Raw genomic sequence first — 24,537 nt, 5'->3', positions numbered from 1 at the left:
GGAGATGTTCACTGTTCACGAGGGAGATCTGCTTTCACTGTTGAAGGAGACAGCAAAAATAGATGAAGAGTCAGGCATGCAGTGTGTGTGTGTGTGTGTGTGTGTGTGTGTGTGTGTGTGTGTGTGTGTGTGTGTGTGTGTGTGTGTGTGTGTGTGTGTGTGTGTGTGTGTGTGTGTGTGTGTGTGTGTGTGTGTGTGTGTGTGTGTGTGTGTTTGTGTGTTTGTCAACGCCTCACACTGAGGATCTTGTTCTGCTGCCTTCTCTGCTGGAGGCCTACACTGGAAAAGACTATCAGCATCTGCGGGCAGACATGTGTGCTGATGAAGGAGATGGGGGGGGGGGGGGTAGTAGGGAGAAGAGGGACGAATGAATCAGAGCTCGAGTGTGTGCATGGTTAGGTCAGATAATGAATTACCGAGGCTGGAGTCACTTCAGGCCAACTTGTCTCCCAGGAGTAATCTGATTATATCAGCATAAGTAAACAACAACAAGAATCCAGAAAGAGCTCGATTTGTTTTTCTTACATTTGCTGCTTTCCATAAATCTGGTGGCCACAGAGTGCAAGGACATAGTCTGTTTTCCAGTAGTTAATCGTGGCTCTGGAGGAAATTAAGTCCATCCAGCCATCCATTTTTCCGTACCCACTTATCCACGCAGAGTTGCGGAGGTCTTCCTATCTCCAGCATTTTTCAGGCATGCAGGCAGAGTACACCCTGGGCAGGTTGACAGTCCATCACAGGGAAACATAGAGATTCACAGGACAAACAACAAAGCACACACACATTCACACAATTTTGAGAAACCAATAAAAAAAATGACAATCACATTTTTGGACTGTGGGAAGAAGCCGGAGTACCCAGAGAGAACCCACGCATGCTCAGGGAGAACATGCAAACTCCTAGGCTGGGATGCAAACCCAGGACATCCTTGCTTCAAGGCAGCAGTGCTAGCCACTGCACTACTGTGCAGCATGTAAAATCAGTCATTGTAGAAAATTAATCTTTAGAGAAGTCTGGTGCACTGCCATGCTTAAGTTTTGACAGCGTGGTAATGACCATCAGGAAACCAGTGAGCAAATTCCAGATTCATCTGATTATCTGTCCACAAACATCCAGTTGTAGGCTATTAATTGTATTATTTAACTCTTCCGTCTATCTATCCATCCATTTTCAGCCGCTTATCTGGGGTTGGGTCGTGGGGCCAGCAGCCTAAGCAGGGAGGCCCAGACTTCCCTCTCCTCAGCCAGCTCCTCCAGGGGAGTCCTAAAGGGTTCCCTGGGTAGCCGTGAGACAAAGTCCCTCCAGCATGTCCTGGGTCTTCCTTTGGGTCTACTCCCAGTTGGACATGTCGAGAAAACCTCACCAGGGAGGCGTCCAGGAGGCATCCTAACTAGATGCCCGAGCCACCTCAACCGGCTCCTCTCGATGTGGAGGAGCAGCAGGTCTACTCCGAGCCTCTCCCAGATGACCAAGCTTCTCACCCTATCTGTAAGGCAGAGCCCAGACACCTTACGGAGAAAACTAATTTCAGCCGCTTGTATCCACCATCTTGTTCTTTCTGTCACTAGCCAAAGCTTGTGACTATAGGTGAGGATAGGAATGTAGATCGACCGGTAAATCGAGAGCTTTGCCTTCTGGCTCAGCTCTCTCCACCACAACAGATCGGTACAACGCCCGCATTACTGCAGATGCGGCATCAATCTGCTGGTCGATCTTACATTCCAGCATCCCCTCACTCGTGAACAAGACCCAGAGATACTTAAACTCCTCCACTGGACCTCATCCCTGACCTGGAGAAGGCACTGTAGCCTTTTCCAACACAAGGCCATGATTTCTGATTTAGAGGAGCTGATTCTCATCCCAGCTACTTCTTTGACTGGTGCTGATTATTTAACACTTTCACACTGTAATTGTGTCAGAAGGCCTCTTACTGACTGTTTCTTACTGGCTGTTTGTATGTGAAGTGCACCCCCCATCTATGTTTTGTGCATCTCTGCTTTTCTCCTATTTATCCTTCACATTTTACCACCTAATTATCCAAACCATGTTTTAGCTTTGAAACAAGTTTCAAACCATTTCAGGGTGTACGGATCACCTACAAACATGTGATGGGATGACTAGTTAGAGAAAAGGGATATATTAAGCAATGCTCAATTTTTGTATAATTTTTTGCTTCCACGTGGGTGTCTAATGTCTTTATAAACACTCCAAACACCCATCTGTTTTATGTAGGTGGTTGGTTTTAGGAATTATTTTCAATAAAGCAAGTCGTTTTAAAACGTCCCTGTCGTGAGGTCTATGATGGCAATAATCAGATCAAACAATGTTGCTCTGTTTCCGTGAGTTTTATTGTGCTCATCATGCCCACCCTGATGGTTTCGGTGACTTCCCAAAAGCAAATATGCAAAATGGTGAAAGGAACCCAAAAAATAGAGCCGAGACAAATAATCCGCCAAAAGGTTGGTGCTGCCGGCACGATGACAAATCTGGAACTTGAAAGGTTGTAGACAAATGTACCATCTTGTTATTCTCGCGTTATGATCCTTCATGGAGATTATCCAGTTCAAAGCGCGATGATCAGTCTCAAGGTCAAATTCTTGCCCGAGTAGGTAGTATTTATCATACCCCCTCTCCTGGGTGGACGATGTGCGGCGACCGAGACAAATAATCCGCTACAAGGTTGGTGCTGCCGGCACAATGACAAATCTGGAACTTGAAAGGTTGTAGACAAATGTACCATCTTGTTATCAGTGTTGGGAACGTTACTTTAAAAAAGTAATTAGTTATAGTTACTGATTACTTTGTCAAAAAAGTAACTCAGTTACTAACTGAGTTACAAGATCATAAAAGTAACTAATTACCAACAAAAGTAACTACTTAGTTACTTTTTTCATTAAAGAATGCAAGAATTACTACAATAGTAAAATATAAATGACTAATGACTGAACATAATAAAATGTATGTCCAAATGTTTTATATAAACCTGAATAATTTAAACAAATACGCACTTAACAGGAGGAACTACTAATAGGAACATTACACTAATCTAGACTATAAAAAGGTCACTGTGTGATATTTAACAAAAACCCAATCAGCTAAAATTTAAAATTGCAAATAGAAACACCTGTAAAGGTTCCCGAGCCTTTAAATCTCAGTCTAGTTAAATTACAGAAAAAAAATGTAATTTTGCACAGTATTCTAATTTTTCCAGCTTCACATAATTGTGTGTTTTTAGCAGCATTTCTGTTGCTGGTAATCTAGTATCGGTTAAATAAATAAATAAATATCCTTTAAAATGACACTAGAAGAGGCACAAGCCTGATGGAGGACTTACATTTACTAACTTGGGTCAGACCCAACCACAGAAGAGCTGAAGTTGGGTGGTAAACACACACAGGTAGTTCTAATAACACCTGAGCTCCATGACGTCTGAGACTGATGCATCAGTGTTACAGCGGGACTAAAGACATGATCAGAAACAGGTTACAGCTGGATGAACTAGGAAGGTAGAAGATCAGGACGTCTGAGCGGTGAACAGGTGAGCGGACCTTCGGGACGTCCCGCTGTCACGCTAAGGGCACGGCTGCAGCAGCGAATCTGCGGGTCTGCAGCCGTAGATATTCATCACGTCTTCCTCGTTCTTCACGGGCCGTGACCCACTTGGATGAAAACATCTGCCTCTTTAGCTCCTGATCAGCTGATGATGACAGCTTCAACACACCGCGCTGCTTAACGCACGCATTTTCTTATCAGTAACAGAAACGATGTTTTGATAAAATAAGACGTAATTAATTAGTTTGCTCGTTACAGAAAGAAATATTTTTTATTAACGTGGTTATTTTAAACTGAGTTATTCCCGTTGTGTCTATAGCAGCAGCGACTGAGACAGTGAGGGTCTCCACCCACCCGGCCAATCATCATCGTGTTTGTAAGCGCGTTACCGACACCTCTCTCCCTGGCTGCAGTTGAAGTGTGGCAGTCGGAAAGCCTCACACTGCTGCTCAACGTTCTACAAGCACATAGTAACGCACAACCTTCCGTCCCCAGTAACGGTAACGGCGTTGCAACGGCGGGAAAAGTAATTAATTAGATTATTCCGTTACCTATAAAAGAACGCCGTTAGAAACGCCGTTATACTTAAACGGCGTTACTCCCAACACTGCTTGTTATTCTTGCATTATGATCCTTCCTGGAGTTTATCCAGTTCAAAGCGCAATGATCAGTCTCAAGGTCAAATTCTTGCCCGAGTAGGTATACGCGGCACGTATGTTTTTTGACACTCTGCACAAGTTTGACAGTAGGTTTTTATGTCTGTATACATGCCTGGCCAATAAAACCGTGAACTGACTCTCATGTACGTTTTGTTTTGTCCCAGGTGTCCTGACCAAGGGATAGTGTGAGCTATATGCATGATCAAAGGTCTACAGCTTAGTGGTACTACCAAACGTGTATTATTCTTATCTTTTAGCAACAAGACCCCCTTATCGATGTAAAAACATTCATCCCAAGCTTGATGACACTGGTTAACATCAGATACCTTTTCAAACACAGATTTTAAAGTCCCATCTTGCTGTTGTAGTTCCCCAATGTTTTCAGGTATTTGCCATCGTTTATCTGCATCAAGCCCTTGTGTGTTATGCCCTGCGACATTTAGCGCCTTTTCAAAACGACGCTGTTGTTTTGACTTTCACTTACCCTTATACCCTCCTTTGCAGAGACTCTCGTCTAGTTCAGCAAAAGGTCGAACCATAGACAGCCCCTGAGCCCTTGTTACCACAGGGCATGAGGCACAGTTGTTTGATTTGGCAACGACATCAGTTTTAATATCTTCCTCCCCTTTTAATAAACCCACCAATATTGGCGGATCCCTTCCTAACAGGAAGGTAAATTTTCTACTACCTCAACCGTTAACAAATATGATTGTCCTTCAATGTTCACATTCAGTTCAGTTTTTGGATAGCTATGTTTATCGCCATGAACACATATGATTTCCGTTAGGTCATTGTAGTCCAAACTATTCACGGGAACCAAATGTTTGCTAACTAGTGAGGTAAAGCTGCCACTGTCCATCAATGCAGTCAGTGATACAGTGCTCACAGTCACAGTTCTAAAAGCTTTTTGCTGTAGGACATCAATGTCACACAGTTCCTTCTCTTGCCGGGGCATATAACATACACCAGACACCTTTGGTTTTCTGAGTGGGCACACTGAAGCCTTACGTCCTGGTTGCTGACAGCAGAAACAAATCAAAATCTTACCGGAGGTAGATGGTACAGTCACAGACTTCTCAGTATCTGTGTGGTGGCCCCCAACGCCCCCGGGTTCTGCTGGATATGGAGGAGTACATCCAAACCTCTCTGAAGGTCGTCTTGTGGGGACGATCGGGTGACCAGACACCACAGACCGTGAAGAGGTTGACCCGCCATTCCGAGCATTCAAGTACTGCCATGCAAGCTTTGCTGCCGTTGCTCAATCTGTTGGTTCATGCTCCTTTACCCACGTCCTCATCTCTGGTGACATGACACAAAGCAGTTTCTCCAGCACGATGGCCTCCCCAATCTCCTCCTTACTCCGCTGCTCAGGCTGAATCCAACGGCGATAAAGGTCCTTCAGTCGATGGTAAGTCTCTGTGGGTGTTTCCCCTGTTGGTATCGTCAGGTGTCGAAACTTTTGGCGATACGTTTCTGGCGTAACATCAAACTTTGCCAACAAAGGCATTTTAAGTTCTTTATAAGAATGGGCCATGTCTTCATCCATGGCAGAGTAAGCCTCTAGTGCTTTACCAGACAGCAGTGGCACCAGTCTACAGGCCCATTCAACCTCCGGCCACTTCCATGTCTTTGCCATCCTCTCAAACCGGACCAAGTAATTCTCAATATCTTCATCTGCCTGATATGGGGGGATCTTAGGTTGTTGGTGGTATATGGCATCCAACCGGGGTGCACCACCACCGCCGTCGGAGACTGGTGTGCTGTCAGTCACCGTGCGACAATGGGGAGCGGGTGTAGATGACCCCACCCCATCGTCACTGGCATCTGACAATGACGTATATATTCTTGATGACTCACCAGACTGTAGCGACACTCTTAGCTGGTGGAGTTCTTGCAGAAAAGCCTCTTCCCTTTCTTGCTGCATCTCCAAAAAGGTCCTCATCATTGTGGCCATGTCTGTAGATGTAGATGAAGGCCCAGGAACAGGATGTGACGGCTTATTGTCTTCCTCTGACTCCTCTGTATCCTATTCAGTCACCTCTTCCGCCTCCTTTAGACGTTGAGACCGGAGCCCGGTCCGGCTGGGTATGCGAGCCACTCTTTGCCACGGATTGCCATCCCACCTCTGCCACCAAATGTCGTGAGGTCTATGATGGCAATAATCAGATCAAACAATGTTGCTCTGTTTCCGTGAGTTTTATTGTGCTCATCGTGCCCACCCTGATGGTTTCGGTGACTTCCCAAAAGCAAAAATGCAAAATGGTGAAAGAAATCCAAAAAATAAAAGCGTTTACTATTTACACGTACACAAAAAGTTTTTAACAGAGCAAACATTTCCACCAAGCAGCTCATTACCCACAGCTGTGTCCAATCAGGAAACTTGCAAGAGCTGGGCTGAAGCTCCTTCCCCTTCAGCAGGCACCAAGTAACTGACATCTAACTAACTCAGACAACCTCCTTATATACCCCAAGCTCCTCCCACAGAGAAGGAAAATGACTAATTATAAGAACGTGCAGCTTACAATGCCACTGACCATAAGAAAATAATTTGAAATAGTAGATTTGTCTTATTTTAAATGGCAAACTCTGTATGAGGATTAACTAAAGATGTAGAGTAACTTATGTTCCTGTTCGTATGGATGGGTGTTTGTACATGTGTCGTGCCTGATCTGACCAACCCCACGTCCTCTCATCATCACAGTCCCTGTTTGTGAAATCACAATTGGGGAAAGTAGAACAGAATCACTTCTCACGTGCATGAGAGAGCTGCTGCTCTATTTTGAGCTCCTCCCAGATGTCACACCTTCTTAGCTTATAGCAGCCTGAGCAGGGGTGGGGTGGGTGTGGCCAGCTCCAGCTTGCATTCCTTAAAGAGCAAGTCAACCCCTACCAGAGTCTAACTCCACTCCCACTTCATGTTTGAAAAATGCAACAAATGCTGTTGCCTGGCAGACTGAGAGGGTGGAGCTGCTAACAAATACACACACACACACAGGCTCACGACAGCATTGTGACATCATAATGTACCAGTTTACATCATAGCATACCTCTTTGCCAATAGCGGTGGCAGATTTAAATTAAAATACAGTGCAGAGTTTTTACCTGACAACGGCACAACACTGCCAGTTTTAGGCAGAATATTTAAATTTTAACTAAGATGCACTGAAGTGCCAAATTATTGACGACACGTGTCTGCAGCACGATTAGACACTCATTTATTTAGTTTATCAGCAAAAAAAAAGTTTATTTGGGGGTGACTTGCTCTTTAAAGCTTCTTTCTGGAGTATTTCTCTTATCCGATGGCACCATCTAGTGGCTGACAAGCATATCACATTCCTTCTGTTTATTTAAGATCATGTTCTGTTTATAAATGTGCTTCTGTAGCCGACAAACAGAGCTAAAACACGTTGTTTTACAAGTATTATTTTCGTGTCATGTAGTGTTCTCATATATTTATATTTTAGAGACTTACTTGTCCATGAAAAGTTCATTAACTCTGCATCAGCTGAGGTATTCCTTAAATTTGAAGCAAGTAAGCGGTAGTTTACCTATTAGGGTTAGGGTGTCACACCTGTCCTGTCTCCCCACTCTGTTCAGTCCTGTGTCTCCTGATTACTCCCACCTGCCTCTCATTTTCCAATCACCCAAGCTCCCAGCTCCTCATGTATTTAAACCCTCTCAGTTCTGTGTCTTGTCGGTTCATTGTTTCCTTGTCCTCCGTGCTCATGATTAAAACCCCTTTAATGTTCCTGTCCGCCTGCTTCTTCCCCAGCATGTGGATCCTCACCTCCAGCTCAACTTACCTGCGCGTGTGACAGAATGAACCGACCTCCTGAAGGATCCAGCGGGGAAGTCCTGCCCTGGGATCCCCTCCACCCTTTGGGAGCCAGATGGGAGGTTGGGCTGGGAGCCGCAGCTGGACCACTCTGGCCTTGTGGGCACCAGACTGGCTGTGTGCTCCCTGGAGTTGGTCCCCGGCACTGGGAGAGAACCCAGGCCTCACCGTCACCTCCAGCCCAGGAGCTGCGCCGCAGGCATACCGCGGCTCTGGCTGACGTCGCCCCCGGCTGCATGGTCTCCTCCCACTCCAGGGGGACCATGAGAGGGACCAAACCAGCGGTCCACCTGGCGGAGTTTGCCCTTCTCCAGGCTGAGCTGGTCTGGCTGAAAAATCTTATCAGCCTCTGGGAGTTCCAGATTGAGGAATTTACCACCCTGATTCTCCAGGCCACCTCACCAGCTCAGTCCGAGCTTTGGCTGCCCTCTGGGAGCGGCACCACTCCTACCAAGTCAGCAGCACCACTCCTGCCAAGTCAGTGGCTCTGCCTCCTGCCAAGACAGCGGCCCCACCTGCAGTGGTCCCGCCTGCAGCGGCCCCGCCTGCAGCCAAGTCAGCGGCACCATTACCATTCCGGTCAGTGGCACCGCCACCAGTCCGGTCAGCAGCAGCGCCACCAGTCCAGTCAGCGGCCCAGCCTGTCCAAGAGGCTCCGCCCCAGGCCCAGCCTGTCCAAGAGGCTCTGCCTGCAGCGGCTCTGCCTCCAGTCCAGTTGGCGGGCCCTCCTGCAGCGGCTCTGCCTCCAGTCCAGTCGGCAGCCTCTCCTGCAGCTGCTCTGCCCCAGTCCAATTGGCGGCCCCTCCTGCAGCAGCTCTGCCTCCAGTCCAGTCGGCGGCTCCGCCTGCAGGGGCCCCGCCTCCAGTCAAGTCAGCGCCAGGTCCAGCGCCTCACGTCAAGTCGGCACCAGGTCCAGCGCCTCACGTCAAGTCTGCGCCAGGTCCTGCGCCTCAAGTCAAGTTGGCGGCCCCTCCTGCAGCGCCTCAGCCTCAAGTCAAGTCGGCGGCCCCTCCTGCAGCGCCTCCGCCTCAAGTCAAGTCGGCGGCCCCTCCTGCAGCGCCTCTGCCTCAAGTCAAGTTGGCGGCCCCTCCTGCAGCGCCTACGCCTCCATTCAAGTTGGCGGCCCCTCCTGCAATCCAGTCGGCGGTCCCACCTTCGGGGATCCTGGTTGCGACGGTCCCGCCTCCGGGCAAGTCAGCGCCTTTGGCACCTCCGCTCCAGGCAGCTCCTCTTCCGTCAACTCCTCTCCAGTCGGCGCCTTCAGTGCCTCCATTCCAGTCAACTCCTCTACTCCGTCCAGCTCCTCTCCAGTCAACTCCTCCACTCCGGCCGGCGCCTTCAGCACCTCAATTCCAGTTGGCGCCCATCGCCTCTTGTGCCCTAGACGTCGGCGCCCAACGCCTCCTGTGCCCCAGACGCCTGCCCCCTAGACTCCGGCACCGCTTCCTGTGCCACAGACGCCTGCCCCCTAGACTCCGGCACCGCATCCTGTGCCAGAGACGCTGGCCCCCCAGACTCAGGCGCCGCCTCCTGTGCCCCAGACGCCTGCCCCCTAGTCTCAGGTGCCGCCTCCTGTGCCCCAGACACCGGCCCCCCAGACTCCGGTGCCACCTCCTGTGCCCCAGACGCCGGCCCCCCCAGACTCCAGCGCCGCCACCTTTGCCCCAGACGCCAGCCCCCCAGACTCTGGCGTCATCTCCTGTGCCCCAGACTCCGGGCCCCCAGACTCTGGCGTCATCTCCTGTGCCCCAGAGCCCCCCCCACCCCCCCACCCCCGACTCCGGGGCTCTGTGCTGTGCCCCAGACACCGGCCCCCCAGACTCTGGTGCCATCTTCTGTGCCCCAGATGCCGGCCCCCCGGACTCTGTCTCAGCCTGCGTTGGGCGTCCGGTGCCGGCCTTTGGGGGGGGTACTGTCACACCTGTCCCGTCTCCCCACTCTGTTCAGTCCTGTGTCTCCTGATTACTCCCACCTGCCTCTCATTTTCCAAATACCCAAGCTCCCAGCTCCTCGTGTATTTAAACTCTCTCAGTTCTGTGTGTCTTGTCAGTTCATTGTTTCCTTGTCCTGCATGCTCACGATTAAAACCCTTTCAATGTTTCTGTCTGCCTGCCTGCCTGCTTCTTCCCCAGCGTGTGGATCCTCACCTCCGGCTCAACGTACCTGCACGTGTGACATTGGGTTAGGGTATCAAAAAAAGAGATGTATTGCTTACATTGTATCACAGTACATGATAAGATAATCACTTTTATGGATTTCTGGCAAATCGTACATCATTTCGGAAAGGGGAAAACTCTGGAAAGCTGCTTTAAAGTGTCAAAGTTGTATAATGTTATAACTTAAGAAAAATGCCATAATGTGTCTTCTTTAAATTCACCAACCAATTGAAAATATAATAAACTATAGAAGCTGTTTTAGCTATGGACCTCAGTACATCCTGCCCCATCCCTGCAAATCCCTCTGAGTCTTTGCCATCTATTTTATAAAAGTGGCTCTGGTGTGGAAGAGGAAATCCAAATGGAGAAAAGCTCTTCAATAAGACAAGTGGAGAGAAGCCAGCGGGGAGCTGGGTCACAGAGGCCATGTGAAGGCAAGGGAGAGGAGGAAAACTAAAACATCAGACGAATTAGAGATGGAGCTGCAGAAGGGAGGGTGTGGGTGTGTAAGAAAGTCACACACACTGGTTTCTTACACTCACATACACACACACATACACACAAACATCAACACACTAGAAGAGGGGTTGTAGCGCATAGAAATAGCAAGCTGGCTTTCTGCCAGCAACACCAGAGCAGCTACAGCTCTTCTAGCTGATAAGCTGGACTGAAACATAAAATGGGCAGATTGTCAGTGAATACTGTGGTAGAGATGGTTTTAGTGCATTACTTCAAATTGTCATCAAATACTGGATTTTCTGACAAGGAAAACTCACATCAATGCCTTGAGTACAAGCTAAAATACTCTTCACTTATGCTTCCAAACCACAAACGTCCAAAACATCAGAAACAGTTTGGAGTTAGTTTAGAAAGACCGTGTCATATTAGTGGTCATCATCATCACATTTTCTAAAGGAAGCTTGTGCTTAGGGTTTCATACAGTGTAAACTCTAAAAAAAGACATAAAGTGGCTGGATGAGGACCATCTCCTTAAGGCAAAATGACTGAAAAAAGTTAACTTTTTTGTAAATGTTCACAAAGAAGGAAAGCCTGTTGTCCCAGTGGCCAAAGTGTTAACTTATCTCTAATTCATTTTCAAAGTGCTTTGAGTCGTCTGCTGTCCCTAAGGACCACACCCTGCTCAACGCTGGACGTTTTGGTTTGGCACTGTGGCAGATCAAGGATTTTTCTAAGGATGGGGGCATAAAGGATCCACAATATTTACAGAGGGGCCAAGTGTTACTTGAACATTCTTACACAAGAATTCACATTGGAAATTCCTATTTTGCCCACTAGCACCATTAGTGTTTAAATTTGGAATTGTATCCACCTACTACAGCCTGATCATTGTGCAAAGTAGAGATGCGTGACAGGACAGGGCCACTTCAGAGGGGCAATCAGATTTCATTAGGGGCCAAAGCCCCTGTGTCCCCACCCCTAGAGCCACCAACGGTTTGACAGACAGTATTCCATAAGGTAAGAGATGTGTACAATGCATACATCCTACTGCGGCTTTCTCTCTCATCATCTCGTCCACAGCCTGTCCTTATGCAATTCAGTGTCCTCACTCAACTCTGCCAATGTCAGCTATAAATAGCAGCCTGGCCCTTTGCGCTCACAGCTCACACAGCATTAATAAAGCCTGGAAGCCTGTTCTGCATGAGAATGATTCTCAGTTGGGGACAGCTTGTTCAAAGATTTGTCATTGATTGGCTGATTCGGTCCTTGTGGTCTAATTAATCAAATAACTGTCAGAAGTAGAGATTAAATCTGAGCATAAGGCTTCATTAAATAATTCAGTAAGAGAAAAAGGTAAATCTCAGTTCAAATGTTCTCACTAAGCTTTGTTTAAGTATATTTTAACTGAGCTTGAACAGAGCTCGAGTGTAGCCAGAGTTTTCTTTTCATAAAAATCTGTCTGAAGTGCCTCTCCATATTTTCTTCAGAGGTATCTATTATCTCTGCTCACTGGCCATGCTGAGTTCACCTCTCCTTTCAGCTTGATTCTCAGTTGGATACAGTCTGGGGGTGGGAGGAAGTAGCAGATGAGGAAAGGGAGAGGGGAGCAATGGGTGTTCTTTGGACACTGGTGGTGTGTTAAGTGAACACTGACTATGTTAGGTTCAGTATTTGGCAGCACATCATTTTTTATTTGATAGGGCCTATGGTTAAAATCTGATGTTAGCACAGTCGGTAAAGACGGCTCTCCCTTGCCCTGCCTCCAACATGCCTCCATCTAAAAAGGCTAGGTTATCCAGAGTTATCTCTGTAGTTATGCTGCTATAGCCTTAGACTGATGGAGGACACACTGACCACTTTTCACACTCGACTACTTTCTTCTATAATCTGCTCTTTAAATGGTAAATGGCCTGTATTTGATATAGCGCCTTCTAGAGTCCTAGAACCCCCCAAGGCGCTTTACAACACAATCAGTGATTCACCCATTCACACACACATTCACACACTGGTGGGGATGAGCTACAATGTAGCCACAGCTGCCGTGGGACGCACTGACAGAGGCGAGGCTGCCGAGCACTGGCGCCACCAGTCCCTCCGACCACCACCAGCAGGCAACGTGGGTTAAGTGCCTTGCCCAAGGACACAACGACAGCGACAGACTGAGCGGGACTCGAACCAGCAACCTTCCGATTACGGGGCGAGCTCTTAACTCCTGTGCCACCGTCGCCCCCCTTGATGAAGGAGCTATTCCACCGAAGGTTATTCACCCTCTCTCCACAGATGCCTCTGACACAGTACTAAGCTGCATGAGACTGCCTCAAGGTCATGCATTTGCTTCTAAACTGCTTTCTTTCCAGCTCAAGAGAAGAATGAAGATAAAGGACTCTTTCCTTTTAATAAATCAAAGAACTCTATTTTTAATAAAGCTAATCAAACAACGTGTTAGTCAATAATATAATGTTGACCAATCTGTGAAATGACAATGTTATGATTAATATGCTTTAATAAGTAATATGACTTTAATCTAGCTGCGCTAGACATTCTGACTACACGTAATGTAAACGCATGACACATTGTTCACTCATCCAATCAGAACCTTCCTTTCTGAAGCGTGGCATAGTCTCTGTGGTGTTTATAAATCTGCCAGCTTTGATTCAACCAGAAATCAAAACATCCAGACTAATAAAACCAGTTCCCACGCCATCTTAAGTCCAGTTCTCTGAGTTCACTGCATGCTAAGAGGAAGAAGAAGAAGAAAATATCATTTCTATAGCGCCTCTCAAGATAAAAATCACGAGGCGCTTCACAAAAACAAAAACAAAAAATGAATAAATAAAAATGTAAAAATATAAAAAAGCATTTAGAAAATGTTTAAAAATATATTTAATATGAACAAAAATAAGCAATTGCGATTTAAAAGAAAAAATGTTAAGAAAGAGAGAGAGTGAACAGGAAAGAAGGAAATCAGTGGATCCTGAGGAAGGTGGAATAGGTGGAGAGAGCAGAATAAAGAGAGAGTGGTGAAGAAGGTCATACAAAAGCCAGCTTGAACAAGTGAGTCTTCAGCTGCTTTTTGAAGGAGACCACTGAGTCCACACTGCCACATCTTCCCCACTCTTTCCACAAACACATCCTCCTGCACAGGGTGCCACAAACTTCAAATCCATGGACCTACTTGACAGTACTACATGGATCCTGCCAACAACACCAAATAAGTAAGTTGGAGAAACGAGGGGCTGGGTGGGATTCGATCCCCAGACTCCCGGGTGAGAGTTGTGCACGCTAACCAGTCAGCCAAAGGGACATCTCCTTGGCCAAGTAGCCACGGCACATGATCAATCGGGACACTCAGTGACTACGTTTACATGCAGCCAATATCCGGGTTATGATCGGTTTAAGGTCGGCATTCGGGTTTCTGACTTGATCAGAATAACCCGTTTACAAGCATAAATAGAAAGAGTTACCTCTAACTTGCATAACCCGATTTAAATGCGGACGTTGGGGTAGCGTCAGGACGTATGGACTACGTCCAGACGCAATATGCGTCATTTCCGGTTCTTCTTGTTCCGGTATCCGTGAAAACAACAACATGTTTCCCAGTTCGGAAGAGATAGCGACCGCGTTTGTTTGCGCTTTAGTTTCCTCGTCACTCCAAAAGTGTGGTGCTGTGCCGCGACTCGCCATGTTGCTCCCAACTTGTTGTTTACTTCCGGTGTTCTGGCGCGTACAAGACGTCTCTCTACTCAAAAGACCAAGATTGCTTGCGAACAGAGCATGCGCAGAACACACGCTTTGATGGGGATATCCCGATATGCGTTTACACGACCAAACATTCGGGTTAGAAAAGGGTTACCCCAGGTGTAGTAACCGGGATTTTGGCGGTGTTTACATCGACCTGTGGAACCGGGTTATTGTGAATATTCGGGTTTTAAAAGGGTTACTGGCTGCATGTAAACGCACTCACCGTAGAACTAAAATGCTATTTGTGACCGCAGATGCTTCTGTGCCATTTAAAAAGATTAACCCATAAGTTCACTCTGAATGTATGAACTTGACAAAAATGTGGACAAATAGCACATTCTGAACCTCATAGTTACAAACGTGAATAATTGAACACCCAGCATCAGAGATTGAACTATATACCGAGATCAACAGGAGTCTGTAAATTAATCAGGATACGATGCTTTCCACCTTCAATTGATAATTCCAAGAAAAAGGCGACTGAATATTTTTATTGTGTATTTTGACATTCAGTTGATTAATATTTTATACAGTAAATATCAAGAAATCTAATGTTGATCTTCACACACACACACACACACACACACACACACACACACACACACACACACACACACACACACACACACACACACACACACACACACACACACACACACAGTATATAGCTTTTTGCTTTGCACTACAGAGTACTTTAGTCAAGGAGAAACACTGCCTCATCGCCGCTGGTCTTCCAGGCAACAACTCAGGTTTCCAAGGGTAACAAATCACCGAAGCCCATTGGAGGGAAGACGAGGGGCTCCCTGCAGCATTCCCATGGCAACCAGCTCTGAGGTTTCTGAGAAATAATGGCAGTTTTTTTATAACTCTGTAACACAAGGCACACCCCCACTGACTCCTCACTCTGTAGACCCTTCCTGACTGTAAAACAGCAGCGTTTTATGTCTGCGTTCAGCTGACAAAAGAAATCTACACGTACTCCTGGTGGATGATGGGGTCATAGCCCACAACCTGATGACTTCATAACAAAATGGAAAATAATTTATTAAGAAAATGTGACAACAAATCAGAGAAGTCAGAAAGATTATCTAGCAGGCAGTTGGAAAATCTATGTTAGTGCAAACGTTTTAAGCCACTGCTTGTTTGGTTTTTGTTGTTTTTTAGCAGAAGCAAGACTGAAACGTCAAAACAAAACAAATACGAGTCTGATTTTTAGATAAATTAGAATATAAATCTGAAACCACATCAAAGCCATTGACTCTCAAAGAGATGAAGAAAAACATGTTAGGTCAACTGAATGCATTGGTTCATCCTCAGTTAATTCAACCAATCAATCAATCAATCAATCAACCACTCTAGTGGCTGGCTTTCTGCTTTAGCTGCAGTCTCTTCTCTCATCTGTTTATTCTTTCTCTTTGAAAACTGCACAGATTATCTCGACCATGCAAGTTTCATGTACAACGTACCTAATCAAAGATGAGTAAAATATTTAACTACTGGCTTGGCTTTCTTTAACACCCCCCACCCCTTCTCACACACACACACACACACACACACACACACACACACACACACACACACACACACACACACACACACACACACACACACACACACACACACACACAACACCCATTTTAAATGTATAATCTCTGGCTATTTTGCATCAATACAACACAATGAACTAAATACCGACCATTAGGTAACAACTTACACACAGTTCTAAAAGACATTCATACATTTTGAATGGCAGAGCTCTGTATGAGATCCCATTCTGACTCACTGGTTGCTATGGCAACAGGTAAGAATAAAGCCTTGAACTGCAGCACTATGCTTTCATTGGTGATGCAATAATTATCCCTATTTCACTCTCTCTCTCTCTCTCTCTCTCTCTCTCTCTCTCTCTCTCTCTCTCTCTCTCTCTCTCTCTCTGTCTCTCTCTCTCTCTCTCTCTCTCTGTCTCTCTCATTCTACACCCCCACCCTCACCCCCCCCCCCCCACACACACACACACACACACACACACACACACACACAAGGCAAGGGACAGAAAGCAGTTTCTCTTAAGTTATTCTCCAACTACTGCAGATTTAGTAAGTAGGTCACCTTTCTGGAATGAGACAAGTATCCCGCAGTAGTGGATGATACATCAGATAGAAGAGAGAGAGAGAGAGAGAGAGAGAGAGAGAGAGAGAGAGAGAGAGAGAGAATACCAATAACAGACAGATTTGTTTTGTCTCCAGGAGACATTTGAACACTCAGGCCCAGCTCTACATGTCATATTGACCACATCTGTTAATCTGAGTAGCTGGACACCTTGTCCTTCTCCAGCCCCCACCTCACCCCCTCACCCTCCATTTTTATATCCATTCACTTCACTTCTTCCACCCTCCTATCCAGCCTATGACCTACATTCTCCTCTAACGCCACCATCTGAGATATTTGGTCTTAATTCCCATGCTCCACACACAGCTAGAGAAACACTCATATAGTAACTAAAACAGGGGGGGGGGGGGGTCTCCCAGTCCTCTGAGATACGCTGGGGTGGATTTCTAAAATAGAACATTACTCTAAGCCCCAAGTGAACCCCGTTCCAAAACACTGCATATGTTTGTGAGGTCTAAACTATTGAGGATATGTGAATCCATCATCTCCAATGTACTGCTGGTTTGCATTAGTAGCTCCACAGTGACCCCCTTAGAGCTCTGTTCTAACTACTACCATGACTCATTGTCACCGGGTTACTGAAGAAGCCTCTGCTTCCCCCAAGTGGTCAGGCTTAGAACAGCTGTCACACATCAGGATCTGGACAAGTGGACATTTCTCTCATCAGAGTGGATGTCTGCTGTAAGTGGATCACTTGCATGAACAGAAAGTGAGGAAGCGGGTTAAATCCGGCCCGTGAGATGGTTGTGTAAACTTTATTTTCATACTTTACAATGTAGAGTGAAAATAAACGTATCTTTGTGAGCAAGTTTCCTCTGTAATGAGTATAAATAAAACAAAGCTGCACTCAAGGCTCACACAAGAACTTGAATCACATCCTGAAGTTGGCCGCCACTCAGGGTGTGACTTCTGATGTTGATGTGCTGGTGAACGCTAAAAGATGTAAAGTAAAATGAGTCAAATATATTTTAAGTGCTGCATGAAACTGATCTAGCCATGTGATCATGGTGTAAGCTCTTTGAATCACTAAGGAATGTTTTTTTTATATTTATTGATTTTTATTTTTATTTTTTTCAAATTTTCAAGTACACTTCAGGTGTTGTACTTGTACTATTTTGGATACACTGTCCTCAGGCTCCAGCCTTGTTTTATATTGATTGTATTAAAACAAAGAAAACAATCTGAAGTTGTTTTTAATTTACCGGTCCGGCCCACTTGGGACTAGATTTCCCTCCATGTGGCCCCTGAGCTAAAATGAGTTTGACACCCCTGCTCTAAAGCAACACATCCTTCAGCGTGGGCTCTTAGCCCACCATCGTTACAAAGATCCCGCACTTCATGAATGTGATTGGTCAGAGGATGGGGTTTGGTGCCAGCGACCTAACCAAACTCAACACGCTCTACAGCTGCAGTGAGTCATTCCACCATGCCTGTGAAAACAACTTATACCTACAGTTGGCATAAGGGGGATTTTGTACCACTGATATTCAAAATGGTTTGAAGTTCAAATTCTGTCAAGTTTTCTACCAGGAAACAAATCCACAAATAACCGTGCATGCATGCAGCTTCATTTACATAAACTCAAAAATCCCACTTCATTAGGGAGATTTACATCCATCAAACTAAGTTCAATAGGCCTGTTTAACTTCTGCTAGGTAAAAATTAGCTTTCAGTGTTCAAGACAGATTTTAGCAACCTTTAATTATGGAGCTGCATCTGCATGGTTTGGGGTGCAGTTTGGTTAATTATGGCATGTTTGGGCATTTAGATCATCTTGACAAATGACCAGCAGCAGCCTCCCATAGAGGATGTTAACACCAGCAGATGCAGAACCAGATCTATTCACCCTACTTCCTTCAGGCAGAAGATTGAGCAGATCCCAGGTCTGTACAACAAATCTGAGGGCCAGCTTCTTCCTTGATGCTTTGATGCTCAAGGAAAAGCTGCAAGACTTAAAGTTATTCATTTATTTAGGCTGTTGTAACACATTCTCCCCCGACCTGTGTGATACAGAACATGTTCCAGTAAACGTCATGCAGTAAATCTGAACTGCCTATGTACAGATTTAAAAAGCAGCTGAATGGTGTTTTACGCTTAGTTAGTTGCGCTGACTTTATTCACATTGGTGAATTTTCTCATGCAACAAAACACATTCATGTCATGATCGCAGGAAGCTTCCTGACCCACATGAAAGAATCACCACAAGGCAGGAGGTAAGAAAATAAGAATTAGATTTTATTAAATGGAAAAAAAAAAAACAACAAAGGACGCAGCTCCAAACGGGTGCTGGGAAAAAGCCAACGGGAACTAAGGGCGAACTTAGACGAAGCGGAAACCGGATCGGGGTCTAAAAATAGAAACAAACACACGGAGGTTAAACCAGGAACGAGAGAACCAGATACAATAGAGGGAAGGGAGATCTTACGGAGCCAGAACAGAGGATGAACGCGAGGAGAGGGTAGGTCAGGTCTGGTCGATGGAGAATTAGGTTGAGGCTGGATGGATATGGTTGACGAATATCCAGAGCAGGTGAACGGCGGAGAGCAGATGACCGGGGCAGAATGAGTGGCGAGGCTGAGGTACACACTCCAGGACAGAAGAGAACTCAGGTTGAGACGTGGTAGTAGATCGGGGGGGGGGGGGGGGGGGGGGGGGGGGGCAGGACAGGTGATTAAACAGGACAAGCAGAGCAAGATTGCAAAAATTGTGCAGTTTCAGGACGAGGCTGGAAGCTACCCAGGTGAGAGTATCACCTGCGCTGGAGTGTGGACACGCCACTCCTTAAATCCCCTGGCCTTGCTGATGGGGAAATCAGCAGCAGCTGAGGCTCTCCGACACGCCCACCTGCAAATAGACTCAGAGGGAAAAACAGCAAACTCATGACAATTCACTTTTCCACCCTTCCCTCCTAACAACCAGAATTTACAGACCTGAGGAGCATGGCTCCTGGGCCATTGTCACATCAAGGATTTAACAGTCTGGTTATTTAGGTCACGGAAAACACATCCTCATTGGTCATTCACTCTGGATTAATTATCTGTTATTTATCAATTCTTCTTCCAATCATTATTCTTTTAAAACATCAAACTTGTTTTGTCTCCTGAGTCGAATCGGTGTTATGCAAACAGCCACGTAGATGTGGGCCACCGTCTCTTTGAAGCAGCTGTGATTTGTTTCCTTGCTTCCACAGTGAGGTCCTCCACCTTTGTGGAAAGCTGTAATTTTGAGGAGGAAAACATTTGTGGGATGACACAAGGTTCCAGCAAGGTGAGGTGGGAGCAGCATAGCTCAGTGGGCAGAGGGCCTCAGACTGACTTCACCCGCATGGGTCAATGTTGTAGCGTGAGGAAGTATGGGTTTTTCTGTGTCAAAGGTTGTATTTGCCCGGCTGGGTCGAAGCTGGGTCACCAGCAACTTTCACCCACAGATAAAGACCTGAGCCGCCAGCAAGTCTGCACAGTTCCACAACATCTAACACCTGCATCTCCAGAAGAAGGAACTCTCACACAATCTAGTCATAATAAAAGAGTCTTATGATTCCTTTGTTTATTAATGCTAAATAATCATTTTATCCCTTTACTCATTATAAATGTATTTTAATCAAATGAATTATTATTGTGCTTTGGGTAATCATAATGAACTATAATGAATCAGTATAATTAATTAAATAATGTTTGGAGATGTTTAGGATGACCTTCACACTCGCTCACACAGGTCTGGGTTCACAGTAACTCCCAAAACACATTTGCTCTGACGCACAAGTTTGCTTTGGGAAGAGAAGTGGGTTTTGGTAAGCCAATTCAGTTTGAGAGTGACAATGAGAGAGAGCGGACGTGCTGAACAAACGCCAACGGGGAACGGAGCCGCCGGCTCTCCCCCCCCCCCCCCCGCGCTATTTCTGTTAAGCCAGACAGAATAGCTGAAATGCAACCGCTAACGCAGGCTCGTCCCAGAGTCTTTTGATTTCTGAGTAATTTAAACTTGAGAATGCGCATCTGCTAAACGCTTCATCAACGTGTACCGAGGTCAACTCTGGACTGGATCGTCAGCACACCTTCGTCTTCTCTGCCAGCCAAGGTGTCACCTGGACGAACATCCTCCTGTGACGTCCGGATCTAAAGGGGGTCCCAAGTCGGTGAGGCAGAACACGACAGATAGCGTTCTGATGCAATTTTTCTAATAAGAACTAAGTTTAATTCAAACCATCATTTTCCACTCAGACACCTTTTCTCTCCCTGAAGCAATCTCAGACACCTGCATGCACGCATTCATAATTCCATCATCCTCAATCTTAGCACATCCAACACAAGGTCTATTTGTGCAAGCTTAAAATATCAACTGTTAAAGATTGTCCAACAACGTTGCCAATGTTGATTATTTTTCCTATGATTGTCATTTCAAATTGTTAGTTTAAATTGAAGAATTAAAACTCTTAAATTTCAAACTTGTCTTTTCATTGAACTGAAACACAGACACACGGATATGATTGTCAGTTTATCGATGAAGACAACCTTTGAGTCTTCTTATCTCTATAAAATTTGGTTATTAATTTATTAAAATTAATATCTCAAATTAATATGTAGAATGGTTCCTCTTTAATAAAAGAGCCATAAACCATTACGCTACAATGTAAAGGTGAGCCTCCATAACAAAATGACTCCTACAGAGTCGTGACTTTGGGTCTAAAAGGGGCTTTTAACCACTGGTTCTGTTGGTGTTGGAGACTGGAAACGAGGTGGTTTACAGCAGCTACCTGTACAAAGTACACACACAGGCTTCAGGACATTGCTGACATACTTGAATGTCAAAGATAAATTGATTTATTCGATTCAATTCAAAGATATTTTATTAATCCCAGAGGGAAATTAGAGTTTCAGTACACACAATTCTGAGATCTGACATGCATACATAGGCTTATGGGCTATTCCCATCTGTACCGGGTCGGCCCGGGCCGGGTAGCGTAGGTTGTTTACATATCTGGGTGGCCTGGTATTTTTCCGGGCCAACCAAGGCTCATTCTCAGCCCTCTTCTCGAGGGGGTCTGCTTCAGGCCGACCAGGGCCAACACACCCACTGCTGACAGCAAATTCACACCTTCCATTAGAGCAAGCCTCTGATTGGTGGGTAGAATCAGCCCACATGGGCTTAAGACAAGGATGAGTGGAATCAACCGGGCCAGGCTGGGGCCGACTGGGGCTACCCGGCCCGGGCCGACCCGGTACAGATGGGAATGGCCCAATAGACACACGGCAAGACCAGGGTATTGATAATAAAGCACTCAGAATGTTTATGATCCTTAAAGGAAATTGCTGTTAAATCGTTTCTGAGCTAGAATAAATTCTGCTGTTGGGTTTTACCCGATTAGACTCCAGTTAAGTTTTGATCCAGATGTTCCAAGACAGCTGTCCACACAGCTGATCCTGTCAGGTTACAAGGTTGACACTCATTTTGTTCCTGTTTGTCCCGGTTCTGTTCAGGAAAAGGCTACTTCGTGCATCTCAGCACTGCCTCCCTCGAACCCAGTGAGAGTGCATTCCTTGAGAGTCGGTGGTTTTACCCCAAACCTGGACCGCAGTGTGTGCAGTTCTTCCTCCACAACACCGGGGCAGCTGATGATGTTTTAAGTATTTGGGTTAAAGTGCACAACACACCTGACCCCGGTGGTAAACTGAAACTTATCCACAGCATTTCTGATGAGAACAAAACTCACTTAAATACTCAAAACTGTAATCCAACCCTAGTCAATATCCTTGTGCTTTCTGTGCAGGAGGAGTAAGGAGCTCCCGGGAGCTTCGTTATGCCAATCTAAATGTGACAAAGAAAGTCCGTGAGCTTTTTGAGGGAGTCGGGGGAAGAGTCCATCAAAGGGGGGCTTTTCAGTGGATGACATTAACTTGTCCTCCACAAAGTGCCCCCAGCACATCTGGCACATCCACGACAACACCAGCAGGGAAGAAAATGTACAGCCCACGATTTCTGTCACCATCAGGGTACTCGTTCCAGGTGAAACAATAGGCCCTGTCTTATTACCAATTATAATAAACAAGAAAGTTGTCAAAAAGTTGTTGCACCTAGTTTTAGAAAGAAAACTGTGTTAAAACTGTGTAAGATAAAGCATCAGAATCATTACAAACACTGATGATGTTGACCTGTGAATAATTATACAATTCTGAAATCTTTTCCATTTGATTTAGGCGGGTGTGTACTTAAACGGACTGAGTAACGGACCTGGACACTTGGCCATCTACTTCAACCTTACCTCTGGCCCCAATGACCACAACATGAAGTGGCCGTGTCCATGGCAACAGGTTACCATGATCCTCATGGATCAGCAGTCTGACGTCAAGACACCAAATGAATTTGCACCGCATGGCGACCACCGACCCTGACAAAAAGTCCTCCGACGGTATCGGAGAGTTTTGGGGTAGCAGCAGGATTTCCATTTGGTTGCAGTGCCTACCCATTTCCTGTTTTTGTTTTCAGGCATGGAGTACTTCTGGGGTGACCCCAGGAAGGTGGGATCTAAAGTAACTCCGTCCGATGGCAGCTTCTACTGTCGAGGTCCAGGTTTTGGAACAAGTAGCTTCATCACCCAGAACAGGCTGAAGACCAGAAACTTCATGAAAGGAGACTATGCTTATTTCCTCTTTAGTCTGGAAGGTGGGGATTATTAGGGGCATTAGACACAAAAGCACTGATGGGACAAAACACAATAACCAGTTAGGGTGGTCTGCTCTTTTTTTAGACAAATCCCAACTCCTGGCTCCCCAACCACTGCCCCACTCTGCAGTCCCTGCTGTTTCCAGTTTGGGTAAGGCAGAAGACCAGTCACCTCCACAGGGAGCTGTCAGCCTCCCCACAGCTGTAGGAGCATCTGTAGCAGCAGCCATGCTGCTGATTACCATGCTGATTGGAGGGAATGCCTGGAGGAGGAGGAGGAGACTGCAGGTGAGAGATGGGGGCACAGTCCTGCAGAAAATACGTGATTGATAGAGGTGAGCATGAGGAAAACCCTCTGCGCAAATCATCCCGGATCTAACCCCATCTGTTAAGCTCCCTCCGAGCTTCGGAGTCTGAAGACCCACGTGAGTAAGCTCTAAGACAGTGGTTCCCAACCTTTTTCCCAAGGGAATCCTTTTTTACCAGTAAAATTTTTGACGACCCCCTCCCCTTCTCTCTTCCAGTACAAACAATATTAAGAAATGATAAAATTGTTCAAGCACATTTTAATATGCTTTGATTCAATAGATAACAGTAATAGTAGGCTCCAGTACAGAACAAAGTCATTAACAAAACCAAACAGAGCATAATGTGCTTGACAGTTTGTATTACTTTTCTGAACACATTGTTTCTTGTAAACACTGATAAATCAATCGTTCCTTTCAATAAACGTTTGACACATAAAAATACACTGAGCAAAATGTACTTAAATGTGTATATTACTGTTTATACTAGATTATTTACTGTAAAGGCTGTGATTAATCAATCAGTCCTATCTTTAATGAACTTTTGACACTTGAAAATAAAACAGTGAGCTGAGCAAAATGTTCTTAAAAGTGTTAATTTTTCTGTACTAATTATTTCCTGTCCTAATATCAGTAAACTTTTCACTCATGAAAAAAAATGTGAGCAAAATGTAGGCTATAAACAAGTAATAAATGAAGTTTTAACCCCTTAAAGTGGAGAGGTCCTGGCGACCCACTGAGAGGCTTTGGCGCCCCCTTGTGGGGGTCAGGACCCCCAGGTTAGGAACCACTGTTCTTAGACATTGTCTTTTTCTGCTCCAGGTGCATCCAACCAGAGAATCACCTACTCCATAATCAACTCCATGATGGATGGTAAAGAACAGGTCCAATGACTCACCTTCCAGATCACAAGTCTAGCTGCTTTCAACAAGTGATTAATCAGACAGTCATTAAGTGTAACCTCACTGTTCGTGTTCATTCTCTGGACTGCTTGTCCCTCACAT

The 24,537-nt window shown here is 45.7% G+C and overlaps 1 pseudogene; it reads left to right on the top strand.

Moving 5' to 3' along the window:
• The first annotated feature begins 19,892 nt into the window (after window positions 1-19,892).
• LOC107387431 (meprin A subunit beta-like) lies at window positions 19,893-24,529 on the top strand (annotated as a pseudogene).
• Window positions 24,530-24,537: the final 8 nt, after the last annotated feature.

Source organism: Nothobranchius furzeri, chromosome 16, assembly GCF_043380555.1.
Source record: "Nothobranchius furzeri strain GRZ-AD chromosome 16, NfurGRZ-RIMD1, whole genome shotgun sequence".
Taxonomy (NCBI): domain Eukaryota; kingdom Metazoa; phylum Chordata; class Actinopteri; order Cyprinodontiformes; family Nothobranchiidae; genus Nothobranchius; species Nothobranchius furzeri.
Note: the sequence above shows the minus strand (reverse complement) of the source record. Positions and strands in the feature narration are given on the sequence as shown.